General features: G+C 36.4%; 1 protein-coding gene across 1 annotated transcript in view; it reads right to left on the bottom strand.

Annotated features, from left to right (window-relative positions):
* Positions 1 to 5,769: 5,769 nt before the first annotated feature.
* Positions 5,770 to 7,305, bottom strand: part of LOC142830058 (uncharacterized) — a 405,158-nt gene continuing 403,622 nt past the window's right edge. Inside the window, exon 7 of the mRNA XM_075932894.1 lies at positions 5,770 to 6,138. The gene's annotated coding sequence lies outside the window, so the exon portion shown is untranslated. The remainder of the gene's footprint in view (positions 6,139 to 7,305) is intronic.

Here is a 7,305-nt window from a genome sequence, read left to right as displayed (position 1 = left end):
ATACAGATGAAATAATGTCTATTAGAGGAGAGCAAGCTGAACTTTAAACCAAATTTGATTTCACCGTGTTTGTGATTTTTGGTTTTCCTTTTTACAAACACAAGAATGTTCAGCTCAAATGTCGGACAAAGGCAACTTTCTGATAGCTTCTTGGTTATGATTTTCTGTATTCAGACTTCTCAGTATTGGTTCGTTAAATAAAAAAATCAATTGAGGCAGAAATGATTCCATGACACTAAACACAAAGTGAATTTCAGAGTTCAAATATTTGCAACGAACTATTCATGAGCGATTCTTATAGGAAAACATTTTTGTGAATAGTTTGGAATAACAAATACATCTGAGAATGTTGTGACCTGTTTGGGAACAATTAGTAAACAAAAACAGATACAACCTTGTTCAATACATTGAATACATATTTTTTCAGCTATAATAAATAAAAATACGGAGAGATGGAGGGAGAAAACTGGAAAGTAAAAGCAAGGATGAGAAAAGGAAAATAATTGTTATGGTAAAATATATTACAATCACAATTTTTTTTCTCTTTCCTGGCATGCTACCATCAAAGGATGACTGCCATTTTTTGAGAATATAACATTTTTATTTTCCTTGGGGAAAGTGGTGAATCTCCCATGAACTTCAATGGTGTTTCCCTGACAAGATGCTCCATGATTTTACTGAATGTCTGTCCTCTGTGGCATGCAGTTATATTGCTCTTTTCCCTTCATGCTGACCTCCAAGTTCAACTGCCTCTGACATGAGCAGCAGGAGAGACAGAGCAGCTCAGTACTGCGTGAAAAGAAAGGCACCAAGCTGGAAGCTGAATGTAAAGTAATTACCAGGGCAAATGGAGAAATTGCAGCTCAGCTCATCATTCGGTATGTTATAAATCTAGGAAAACAGATTTCTATAAAAAAAAGGCAGTCTTACCAATGGCAGTATTCTCTCTGCAGTTTTACCACATATAAATGGTGCAGAACACCTTTATAAAGCGCATTTCCTGAATTTCCTTTGTTTTTAATTATATGACAACAAAACAAAGTGAAGGAGATAGGGTCTTTGAATTGGACAAAAAAATACAAATCTATTTGAAGACAGGTTGATCTCTGATAGTTTTTAACTGTAAAGAATGACAAGGAAGAGGAATAATTAATTTGCTTTGGCTCAAAAATGCTGGCCAGAGGCCTCATTTTGTCAGAGACATTCACTTGTAAGTGTTCCGTGTGATTAGGAGAATAACCCATATAATACAGCACCAGTAAATATATGACTATCCAAAGAAGCACAAGATAAGTACACCCACACCATGTTTATTTTCCTCAGCAGGGGAGGAAAAGGGGACATCTTGGACAATTACTTTTGGCAGAAAGAAAGATACATCTAATATTCATAACATGAGGTGCACAGAAAAGGCACATCTTTGCAATACTTCCCCAACGGTGAAAGTTGGTCAATCAGTGTAATTATTCATCTCGTGGCACTGTCTACAATGGTACAGTCATTTAATCCAACAAAACCCTTCTTAACTGCCAGGGTATATTTACATTTTGATTCAGTGAACTATTTTTTGAAGGCTTTCTGGCAGGCCAGTGACATTCAGGATCAAGTGTGTGCCGCTAGAGCAGTCAACATGGGACATTCAAAATTAATAAAAAGTTGCCATCTTCAACAGAAAAGGGCCCAGATTATCAGCCAAGAAGTTATTGAAGGCTGCTGTGAGACAGGTATAGCACAAATATTTATATATACTACAGTAATGTCACCAATTTATTAGCCATATATGATCATAATAGTTGCTCATATGTAGCTTGCTTCTGCAGTTATCACTTTCAGTGCTTGAGATTATTCTATTTGTATGGCATATTAGGAATCAAACATCAAGTGGGTATTGGAATATCTCTATCACTTGAAAAAAAGATAATAATTACGACCTCTCATGCTAAACCATTGAACATTAAAAATCCATTCAGAGTTAATTGAATCATGCGCACGCCAGTGCAAATGTTGCAGCCTTTGAACTTGAAAAAATATTTGGAATATTCTCTTTTCTATGTTTAGATTTTATTTACGCAGTTCATTGCACTGGCCTCAGAACTGCTGAATATTATAGCTCTTGGTTTCACCTCCAAGGAAATGCATACTTTTAAACTGAAGCAAGGTCAAAAAACAGTAAGAGGGGCTTTGTTTCAGCATAGAAAACTGGAAATAATGTTTTTTTTGTTGTTTTTTAAAAGGCCTATGTTTTATTAACTATGGCACTATGTAAGTGGCAACTTAAACGTGGCAGCAAGTTGTATGATTTTTAGTTGCCTATTTACTCCACAGTTTGATTAAAAATAAGCACTTAATGTGGTAACCCCTGGGGTGACATGGGAGAGAAATTTCTGTGGACACAGATGCTTTACATAAGGCTTGTGGAGTGCACACACTAGCTTATTCATGAAAAGCAAGAATGACACCATCTTACCCTCAGCCAGCTATGTCTTGAAAACCATACTTTTGGAAAAGAACATTATTTATGTTATGTATGAATAGGTGCAGTTTATGTGTTTGAGAAGTGAATGCCTCCTTTTGGTTGGGCACTCACTGGAATGCAGAGTATATCCCTAGCCTGTTCTACACTGACGAGTTGGACTTGTGAATAGAAATCTGGGATAGACTTGTGAACATCACAGATGGTACATTTTATTCATTTTCCATATTGACTGGAGAATGTGTTGAGGTGCTACATGTCAAGCATGTGAATAGTCTTCAGAAATCCACCACAGTTCAGAAATGGAAGGATCTAGCTGGAAGCAAGTGATTAAGTATGTATGTGTACTAAGACTTAACAGTGGGCCAATTTTTTTTTTAAATAGAGGCTTACTTACATAAAAATTAAACTTAATTGAATATCTGTGTTTGTGCATGAATTATTGCCGTTGCCCAGGCAGCTCAGAAGGCTGCATGAATAAATGCTGGGAACATTCACTGCCAATCCTGAATTTACTTCCTCACAGTCTGAATTTGTGTTACAATACAGTCCACAAGCCTCAGGGCAAGATGTTCACATAGAATAGAGGATAAAATTCATGAACTCTGCATATGCTTCCTTTTGCCAGACATCTTGTTAATGCACCACCTTCTGTCCCAAGACCTTGGTCCTTCCCGCAGAGAAGCCCTCTATCTTATCCTTATTGACTTTGAGAAGATGAAGACCATTTCCCACTCCTATCTCACTTTGTACATGGGCAAGTGGCTGCTGTTCCCCAAGCAGGCCCTCTCATGTTGCCAGTTATGGACTCTTCCTAAGTGATCTTTTAGGATACAAGTTATACACAACTCCACCCAATAAGGCAGCCTGACAGGGTAAGATACTTCCCTCCCTTCTTTCCACCTTAGCAATTCTATAACAGAATTTGAGGCCATAGTCTCTTAAGGATTTCTGAGCACCTATATGTTAGGTTTTATGAACACTTGTCTGAGCACATGGTTGCTGAGTAATACAAACACTTTGGATATTTCTGCTCCTGCATTGACTGCAGAGTGAAGAAAGGGTTGTTTTCTCCACTTACACTAGTATAACCTATCCCCCTACATTAGAAGGTTTCAATGGATTTGGGAGGTGGGGATTAGATGGGCAGTAGTGTACAACCCCTATTTTTTATGTGCATTCTTATCCTTCAGAAACCTAATGAAGGTGACACTTGGCTTTAGATAGAAAAAATGGGAAAGGAATATGTTCCAGGAGAAGTCAAAGGCTTCTCAGGAGAAGACAATCTGTGCCTAACATAACAACAAGTGATAGTCCAGTACTACCATCCAGGACCTCTCAGAGGTCAGATAAAACAGTCTAAAGGACCATATCCAACCAACAAAATCCCTGGCTACACCCTTTCAGGATTCCAATTTGTATGAGGGAAGAATTATTTATTCTACATATTGATTTGGCTAATCTGTAAATAAATGAGATGAGAATTTTTTTTTAATTATTTAGGCCTAGTCTACACTAAAAAATTAAGTCAATCCAGCTACATTGCTCAGGGATGAAAACTCTGCACCCCTGGGTGAGGTAGTTAGGCTGACCTCTCTCCAGTTTAGACAGTGCTAGTTTAATGGAAGACTTTTTCCACTGAACCAGCTTTTCCCCCACCACACCATTACTTCAAGAAATGCCACACTTAGTACTAAATTAGCCATTTAAAACTTCTTTTCTTATTCAGAAGCAAACCCTTGGAAATTAATCCCTTATGGAATCTAGCATCTAGACAAAGGGGATTTTTTTTGTTCTGTTTAGAAAAGACAGAGGACTATGCTACACAGATTGGATCTGAATATTGTCCCCATGGAAATTCAGCAAGAAGGTGCCAGGATTGAGAGACAGAAGTTCCCATCTTTCTGATTTTTGGACTGTTTGTTTAGCAGAGCAGTGGCAAATATCTGCCATTGGCATTTTTATAATGTAAATAAAACCACAGGTAGTGTGCCATGCCTACATATCATTCAAAAACACATTTCACTAAACAATTATTTTGTAGATTCATTTGTACAAGAAAGAGAGCACTCGACCATTACTCTCTAGGACTTTACAGTTCGTCTGAGTGTAAGTGGATATTAGGGTATGTGTAAGTAAGAGAAGGGTAATGGAATAATGAGGAGGCAGAAGAGTGGATTACTTTTAACATTACTGGCTAAATTGATAAACTGCAATGCAGAGCTGGTAAACACACACACACACACACACACACACACACACACACACACACACACACACACACACACGTCTGTACTAACTATCCCATCTCAACTCCAGCTGGGAGAAGAATATTCTAAAGCCATTAACTTCTTCACTTAATTTAAACCCTGGACCCAAAGAATATTTTAATTTTTCAACATGTTTTGTGACATGCTTTTAAAAAACACCTCCACCACTACATTCTTTATTTTAACAGCCATGGAAGCAGCTAGTTAAATGGCTGTGTGACTGATATAGTAGATTAGATCCTCAGGGAGAAAAATATCAAGACTAAATATGGATTCATCAGTTTCTAAAATGAATCGATGTTTTGAAGAAAATGTACCCATCACAATTTATTAAGAAATTACCTATTTTCCACATGTTTTTTATCTTTTTAATTGTACTTGCAGTGTCTGGCTGGTTTAACAGATGCAAGGATTAATATCAGTCATGGGAACATGTAAATGAAATACTTAAAAAAACAACTCAAAACCTACCCTTTAAATCCCATTAGCTCAATATGACATGGGGAGAGCCCTAATTTAGAAATGCTTTAAAACTGCACAGATTGTTTGCCTAGATGTAGAGTTCTTTTGTGAAATGAAAAATGGAAGATGAATTTAATATTTCTCAAATGAATAGGCATGGAGCTTGAAATCTTGCTTTGGCAAAGATCACTGCATTTTGTTTTAGTGCTCATAAATTCACTATTGTAAGATTTTTTTTTGTTCCTAGACTCATTCATACTTACCACACATAGTCTCTATGTGAAAAAAGTATCTTCTCCATCTGAAAAAGCAACAAAACCAGGCAGAGAACAAATATATAGGATTAGCACATTATGAAGAATAAAGAGCGGCTTTCAGCTCTCTGTCATGGATGGTATTTATCACATTTTTCACTATCCAGCTCTAGCAACATTGGAGAGATAAAATAGGTTAGATACATTTTTCCCGTGTAGAGTGTTTTACAACAACAACAAAAGCGTAAGATGATACATGTATTTTTTCCATAACAATTTTTATTTATCTTCGAAAGAATATACAAAAATACTTCTATAAAAAAGTGGGTTTGGACATTTCTGTCTGTTATGTTAATATATTCATAGAAAAAGCTGGTGCTAAGGGCGGTTCTCCAATTAAGACAAATGAGGCACATTGAATTTCTCCCCCGGGGCACAGCAGGGGTGCTGGCAAAATCTACTTTATTCTTTTCTGTCAGGGCTGAACTGGAAACAAAAGCATGAAAATTCAACACATCCACTTACAGAATAATAAAGGCTGTTGTTTAAAGCGTGAAGAGTTTTGGCACCCTTCTGGGGCCTTATGCAAATCATTCTTCCTCTCAACTGCTACCAAACCATCGGTCTTGGAAATTAAAGATGTACTTGGTCGGTTAACAGCTGAAAAGAGAAGTGCAGCCTGAAAGTCAATTAGATTTGTATTAAGCAAATAAATCAGGTCTGACTGATATTGGCTAAACTAAAATGCATTATTATTGCCTGACAGTAATTCTAATTTGATTGACAAATGTATGTGCTATGTTATTAAGCTAAATGAAAGATGAGAATAATCCTATTATTTTTAGAATTGCATTCAGGCAAATAGCCCCTTCCCCCAAAATGCAATAAAGACCACCAATGTTGTAGTATTATGTAGAACTTACGGGTAAGGAAACAGGAAATATATTTTCTTATATATTGAAATAATTTAGCACAGAATTTGGCTCTGAGAAAATAGTACTTTTTAGAGGATTTGTTTACTAATTCCGAGTGACAGAAAATTTGTGAAATTTAGATAATATTTTTGTGAATTTAAACCTACCTATTAAGAGCCCACTTCTGTGAGGTGGTGAAAGCATGATGATAAAAATGTCATCATCTTGTCTACAGTAGCGCTACCACTGTCTGGTTGTTACAGGGGTAGGAAATTAAAAAGAAAAAAATAGTGCAGATACAGCTACTTTAGAAAGCACATCTACTGTATTGCTGTTCCTTAAGGGTTGCACAAATATGTTGAGGACCATCATGACTAAAGGGAATTTTAGGCTACCTGTCGAAGGCATGATTCTTAAATTGAATCATGATGAATTGTATATACAACTAAGTATATACCTCGTTCAATATACTAGAACGAGGTATAAATTAGGTATGTGGTGCATCTTGTAAGCTAGGTGGGTAGCTGGCCATACATCTATACAAATACCACATTTGTATATGTGTGTTGTATATCTTCCTGCATAATAGTGAGGAATGTACAAATGTATCTGCAAATGTTTGAATACCTATCCCTTAGTGTTATTCTGTTTCTTTGTTCTTATCATTTTTTTCTGCAGAGGGTAAATAATTTATTTCAAATAGTATTGATTTATATTTTGAAAGATGAACAAAACCAGTTTGATGTCCTTATACACTAAGAACTCAGAAACAAGATCTTGTATCAGACATATGATATTCAAAACACAGACAGATACCTCTTAAAGTTAAGTCTACCTAGTGAAGATATAATTGTAACCACAGAGTTTTGGGAGAGTGGTTAATGGTGTAATTGGAATGCCAGTGTGGCTACAGAGTTTCCCCATTTTGGATT

The sequence above is a fragment of the Pelodiscus sinensis genome, chromosome 6, assembly GCF_049634645.1.
Source record: "Pelodiscus sinensis isolate JC-2024 chromosome 6, ASM4963464v1, whole genome shotgun sequence".
NCBI lineage: Eukaryota > Metazoa > Chordata > Testudines > Trionychidae > Pelodiscus > Pelodiscus sinensis.
This window is presented reverse-complemented; position numbering and strand designations above follow the sequence as displayed.